Genomic DNA, 7,191 nt, shown 5'->3' on the forward strand with positions numbered 1-7,191 from the left:
CTTTTGCACAGTGGAGTGGACTTGATCTTGCCTTCGCCTTCCCCAGCAAGAGTCTATACTGGGCAGGTGACATGGGTAGGGCAGAAAGCAGCATTCCAGAAAATCAGAAGGCAAGGTACAAAGCAGAGCAGGTTTGTAAAACCACGTAACAGGTTGAACTTTGCACCGCTTACTGTAAGGCGAGGTGTAGAGGTGGATGTGTTGTCAAAGCACACTGTGAGTGTTGAACAAAGTTCTCTAAGTGATGCAGAGGGAGTTGTGTTACACACTTAAGGAAGTCCTGCTTTGGTCTTCAGTGATGCATTTCACATTTTCATTTTAAATACCTGTAAATGGCTGCAAGCAGCACCTTTAACAGGTAGCTGAAGAATGGAAGAGTTCATTAACTTCTCTGTAAAGAGTTACAAAGAAGCTGAGCCAAAATCAGGTTTGTGTTTCAATACTACCAGAGCAATTCTAAAGGAACACTACTGCATTGTTCCTCTACTGAAATGTGTGTACACCTCTTGCAAGAAAAGCCTTGCATGCAAAGGTGGACAATGGAGAGGATGATTAGCCTGAAAATACTGCACTGAAAAACTGCGCTGAAACTACCTGAAGAGCAGAGACAGATGTAATTTTTAGACTGAATGGCCTACATAGGATGTGCACTTGCCTTCAAAACAGCAGAGGTGGATTTGTACTGAAATAGGAGATGCAGAATAGGAAGTCCCAGTTGTGCATGGCAGGCCATACTTCTACCATGTACTTGGTATTGTTCTTTTGAAATGTTGTGGAAATAAGAGCCATTGTCAGAAAGAGATTACATTCCTGTAATCATAACTAAATTACAGCCCTCATTCCAGAGTAGACTAATCCTTAATGGACCCTTAATGAAATATTAACGGATGAATACTACCTGAAAACAATTTGAAAGGATGGATTGTTAGGAACTTATGGAAAGGTAGGCTTTTTTCAACATCTGAAATAAGTACAATTTGTCACATTTAAGGTTGAATGTCATTTAACTGCTGTGGACTAGAAAGCTTTGATTACTCCCTGGAGGCTGCTGTGAATGTTTATGTGATCCCTTTGTTATTCTAGTAGCATCCAGGAACTGGAGTCCTCAAAGGTCAACAGATCTACAAAATCTGAGTGTAAAACTAAAGAGCCCTTATTTCAAGAAGCAGTAATGCTGACTCAGTCTGGGTTAGAACCAAGAATTTTGGCTAAGGCAGTATTCCTCTCCTCATCCTCATCCTACCCTACCCTTGTGTCAAGAGCATGCAGCCAAAACTGTTGCATTCCAGTTGCCTTCTTTCACCATCACCACCATTTGAGCACCCTTACCCTCAAATTAAACTTATTTCCTATGAAGAATTAAAGTTTTTAAAACAAGGGTGAAAGAGGAAGGCAATGACCAGGGATATCAGGCAAAGCCCATGGAAATGCAGCTTTCATTGGCAGGTACAGACACTGACCACATTGCTGGCAAGTACATTACAGATAGGGAAGTAGAAATATCTAATCACACCTGCAGATATGTAGATACTGTTAAGGAAGACACAGCTAAGTTTAAGATCTTGTTGAAGTTTCTGATAAATGTTAAAAGGCAACTTTTTCCAAATGCAAAATGTACCTTCAGCTTTCTTAGGTAAATGGTTAAAATTTGAGTGTTGAATTTTGAGTCCATGAGCAGTGTTGGGCTGGCACTTCATACCTGTGCCCAGGGTATTTGAAAACAGGCTGGGATGTGTATAGGGCACAGTGACTCCTGAGAACATATTCCCTGCCCTTTTGCTTTGCCCAGGGAAAGTGCGTCTGGCCTGCCACAGCTGGGAGGTGGAGGGCCACAGCAGGGATTAACTTTTGACTGTTTGCACACTTTCCCCACTGAAGCTTTTGGCCAGTGTCAGCAGTGTTTCCAAGTGGCCCCATTTCTCAGTGGTCACATTTTGTATGGCAACAACATCGCACTCTAACTGCATTCTAAAATGCAGTTTTAGAATCGGCGTGTAGAGGAGGTGTGTGTGTCTGTGTGTGTGCAGACACATGTGCAGGTGCAGTTTAATCTCCCCATTTAAAAGACAGGAGGAGCTGTTGGTGCTTCAGCAAGGAGCTGAGGTATATCAAGGAGAGTGGGTTGTTGGCATGTGAGTGTCACCTGCCACTGTGCTGCTCTGGTACGTGGTGAGGCATTGGGCTGGGGACAGAGCGGTCAGGCTTGAGCTCAGTGTTCAGCTCAACTGCTTAAAGCCACATCCAGGTATACAGTGTCTGCTTTTGGAAACAGACTTCAAGTATCTTAAGCGGACCACTCTCTAACTGCTTCAGTGTAATTTATTCACCTTTGGCTGTGTTGCTTTTGAAAGTACCCCTATAATAACCAACTTTCCTCATGGACAGACCAAGAATTTAAGAAAGAAAAGCTTCGCTTTTTTTTTTTTTTTTTTATTTCTTTATTTTGATTGTGTCGCTGGCCCTAGCTCTGAGCCAGCTTTCCCTGCACACATGTAGGTATTACAGCTGAGGTTTCTGCAAGCAAACTAAATTGAAGTTGCATGTATGTATTTTATATGCCCCATCTGTTTAAGCTAAGGGAGACTTACATACTTTTAAAAAAGTACTCTGAATCTGTCACCAATTTACCTTCCTTACCTTGCTGCAAAGGCCAACATCTATCCCCAGGCAAAGGGACAACTCTGCTCTTTCAGTTACTGCAGTCAACACAGCAGTCAAGCTTATAAACCCAGTGGGGGTTCTCCAGTAAAAATTCTCCCGTCATAATGAGATAAATGATCAGTTTTTCCATGATGCAATAAAACCAGAAGTATTTACACTCTCCTTCAGCAGTTGCCTGGTTTGCCTAAGCTTCCTACTAAGTGAATGCTTCACAGGCTCCAAAGCCTGAGCCCTGTGAATGTGCGGTATGATTATGCTTTTGCTGAAAAATGTGGATCATTCCCACTTCAAACACACTTAATTTCTTTTCACCTAAGGCTATAAACAAAATAAACAACTTGCAAGAGTCATACAAATAACTTTAAAATGGAAGGCCTGTTCCCTTTTTCGCATAACTTTTTCCAAACTAATCATTTAGAGAGTAATTGACTTGCAAAACGATCCAGGAGGCCTCCACAGTTGAATTACTATTTTTGATCTGTCCCAGAATGGTGCTGCTATTTCTCATAACAGAAAAGGACAAGCTCCCACTAGATTTTTTACTTACGGCTTTAGCTACCACTAGCAGCCTCACACCTGTCGTAACTGGATTCAGATCAGAGAAATTAATTAGAAAAGTTAATTAATTCCAAATGTCCTGTGTAACATGGAGAAAGGAATGCTTTCCTAATCGCCTTTTTGGGAGAAGCCTGGCACAATGACCACCAAACAAGGTTGAGAGCCCTTTCTTTCCACGTTTAAGAATGATCACGTCTTTTCACAGATAATGTGAAAGAAACTTAGTTAATCTGTATAAGGGAAGGCATCGATAGCTTATTTGCCATGAGAGATTCAGGAGGCCATCACATGCTTGAATCACTATATCAAGGTGCTGAGGTTTTCTCGCTGTCTGCTTCATGGCCAAAACAAGCAATCTGGAATCATGATCCCACTAAAAGCACTGGGAGTCAGAACCTAAATATTTTTGCTGATCTTGATCTCTCAGCTTTAGGTTTGGGCAGTAGGACCCTTACAGCCAGTTGGATGATGATTCTTTCAAGCCTGATGAAAGAGACTTTATGCTCTTCTGTGTATGTATGGTCTTTTTAAAGAAATACTTCACAAATTATGGAATTATGAGGGTGGGGTGGTTGTGGCAGTAGCAGTGCTGTATATATATTAAATATCCTGCAACGCTCTCCAGAAATGTATGCTTTTTCCCCAAAGAAATGTCAGCCTGTCTCTGCAGTTGTTGGGATGTTTGCCAGTTTGCCACCTGGATTGCAGTTTGATGATGACTGATGTTACTTAAGTTTCTCTAAGTCCTGTTGCAACCGCTCCCAACCATAAGTGTGTATCCTGGGTCCTCCTAAGTCACTGCATGACCATCCCCTCTCCAACTGCTGTCTGCCCTCGAGACAAGCAATACTAGGGTCCTTCTAGGTACTTCAAGAAAGGGGTCATGAACAGCATCTGCAAAGCAACAAGTGACACTCCTGGAGGCTCGGAACCAAAATGCACTGCAACAAGGAGGCTTGGTATTATATTACATGTTCATTTACATGCAGAAATACCTTCTCCAGCATACATAGATAGGTATTTCAAGCTTCAGGCTGCTCTGAAGGCCTGTATATACAACACTGTAGGTGTGTTCCATGAGTAAGTATAGTAAATTGAAAATTGATTCAGTACAACCCATTTGCTACTCTGAAGGGCTTAGATCCTACAGGTCCCATTGAAGTTATTGATAGTTCTAGTTGACACCTCACCTGTCTTTGAAAATACTTGGGAGGAGACCAGAGCATAATTTTCCTTCAGTGTGCCCTCCTCAAAATCTTCATAGTCCTAGATGTGTCTCAGATAAATAACCACAGACGTGGGGAAAAAAAAAATAAGATTGCTCTATGGAGGTTTTTGTCCATAAAATCTTGCCATAAGTGGAAAACTCATTAATGTCTTATTTTGTATAGCAAGATGCATTATGAAATAATTGTATTAGTGTAGCTAAGACTGGGAGCTTGAGACAGTAGAACAGACAAAGAGATAAATGAGCTGTCATCTGTAGAGCAAAGAGAGGCAACTTGAAAACTCAAAAGGAATAACTGAAAAACTTCAATTATTGTTATGTTGTTTCTGCATTTGGGGTTTTTTGGAGGAGTTCTGTTTGTTTGCTTGATTCTAGATACTTGCTATTCTTTTAAAAAGGGTTAAAACTGCATTAAATATGAAAAAAAAACATGTTTCAACAAAACAGCACAGTTCTTCACTGTGGAAAAACCATAAAATGACAGGAAATGGCTTAATGTGGTAGGTGTTCATTTTTAAGGGTTCTGTTGACAGAAGTTGATGAATGAAAATATTGTATTTCATTTTTGCCTTTTGTTCAGTAAATAGCATGGAATTTTGATGCTGCCTAGAGGGACAGCTTTGTACTGTGGTGGTCTAAACTGGGATTTTTCATTAATGTAACTCAATCAGAGTAGGTGAGGTTTTTTTCTGGTTTTTTGTTAATTTTTTTAGGAAAAAAGCTGAAGTCAAAGAGAAGACCAAGAAAAAAGCACCACAAAGTTTATCTTTTACTCATCTGGAAGAGTTTATTTTAAACACGGAACATTGTTTGCTGCTGTGGAAATGAAAGTGAGAGAGTTGCAGCTTTCTTCTGATGCCATCTGGCAGATGATTTACTTGCGTATGGTATTCACTAATCCAAATAACCCCGTGTGTGGTAGCATTGTCTCTTTACTGATCATGCAGCTGAGTTGGCTGAACCCTACATGGCTCACACAAGGCTATCAACAGCACAGTACAATAGGTTGTTTAAAATTAGAACAGCATTAGGGAAAGGGATGTGCCAAATTCATTGTGCCATTACCTATATTAAGCATTTTCCTTGAGTTTGATGTTTCCTTTTCATTCTCTTCATGGTTTTATTCACTCCAGATCTGCTTGGGCTTTTGCCCATTTAATTCAACACTTACATGTAGCTCAGATGGGACCAGATCACTGAGCATCCAGCCCTAGGTTGGTATCTTTGCCCTGATGGTAACTGTATTTTCTCCTTTATGGTCCCTTCTCAACCTCATGAAACTTGTATTCCTGCTGGGAAATAAAGCTTCTTTAGCGGGACTGCTGTATGATGTAACCAGTAGCTTTGTGATTAAGGAATTCTCCCAGTTCTTAACCTGAGCCAAAATTGTCTCCAGATCAGGATATTTCCATTTATCAGGCAAAAGATCTAGCTACTTCATTATTATATTAATAATAGTCTGCCTCCTCTTGCTGTAATACAAAAGAAAGAGCCTTGAATGGCTATACCTGGAAGTAAAATAACCAGGGGATTATGCCTTGAAAAGCAAATACCAAGCTGTGAGTAAATGGAAGCATTCCCTTATACCTTGTGTTTAAATTCTAGGGAGAGGCTGGTATTCTGATGCTCTTCAATGCTCAAGATAATGTAATGTCTCCCTTCTCAATGTATTCTGAGTGATTTTTCCACAGTGCCTAACTGCGTGCATAATAGGTTTCTTATCTTGGATTCAAATTCTGCTCTTTGGTCTAAAGTTCTAAAATATAAGTATTGACTGTACCTTATTTGTAGTCATTCTGTCTTTTAATTGGATCTGGCCTTGATAGGGCACTTCAAATAGTTAATTCTGTGGTTCCATTTGCAGTTGAACAGTTTGTTAAGTGCTAATTTTCCTCAGAGACAGATCAATATAACTCGTGTGAAATTAAATTACATATAGTGTAAATGTTTTTGTAGCGGAAGATGGGGAAGGAATTGAGAGCTCAGCTCTTTTCCCACAGAGCAGTTGACACTTTGAACTCACTGGCTGTATCTGTATTACTGGGCATTTATTGCCAGAATAAATTGTTTCCTTAATCAGTTTGAATGCGGGGCAATGTTCATGTTGCCATATCCTGTTCTCTCCCAGAAGATGCATAGGTACATCCAAACTGCTTGCTAGGAGCGTCCTTGGCCCATGCTGACTCCTGAATGATGCAGAGTTATTGCAAAAAGTAGTATTTGGCCAAAGCCAAAATTGTGCCAGGAACTGCCAGAACTATTGAACAGCACAGATGATTGAATTTCAGTGCTTGGGCTGGTGCCCTGTAACTCCTTAACTGAGTGCAATAAGCATAGCCAAAAAATGCCCCTTCCTCCTTCAAGTGTTAATAGATAAAAGTGACTTTTCAATTTACATCCATGACATTCAGAGACTGGCTTGAAAAGCTGAACCATATTTTCTCTTAATAATTTTATAGTGTGAAAATTCCACACTATAAACTTTTTGACTTTGCTGCAATTTCTATGGACTGACCCTGTAAACACATGGGGAATTGGTATTGTTGTTAACATCACCATGTCATCATGCGTTATTCATTTCCAATTTTATAACAATAGTCTGATCTCTTGGAATTGCATCCGCTAACACAGCACTGGACTATGGAAACCTTATTTTATCAAAATGTGTTATTCTTGGACTAGAATTCACAGTTATGCAGTTGCATTTTATAGATCCGTAGAGTTTTTAAAGCCAGAAAAGGCCC

Source organism: Corvus kubaryi, unplaced genomic scaffold (genome assembly GCF_017639235.1).
Source record: "Corvus kubaryi isolate FWS band 111438036 unplaced genomic scaffold, C.kubaryi_AGA036_p1.0 37354, whole genome shotgun sequence".
In the NCBI taxonomy this organism is placed as follows: Eukaryota; Metazoa; Chordata; class Aves; order Passeriformes; family Corvidae; genus Corvus; species Corvus kubaryi.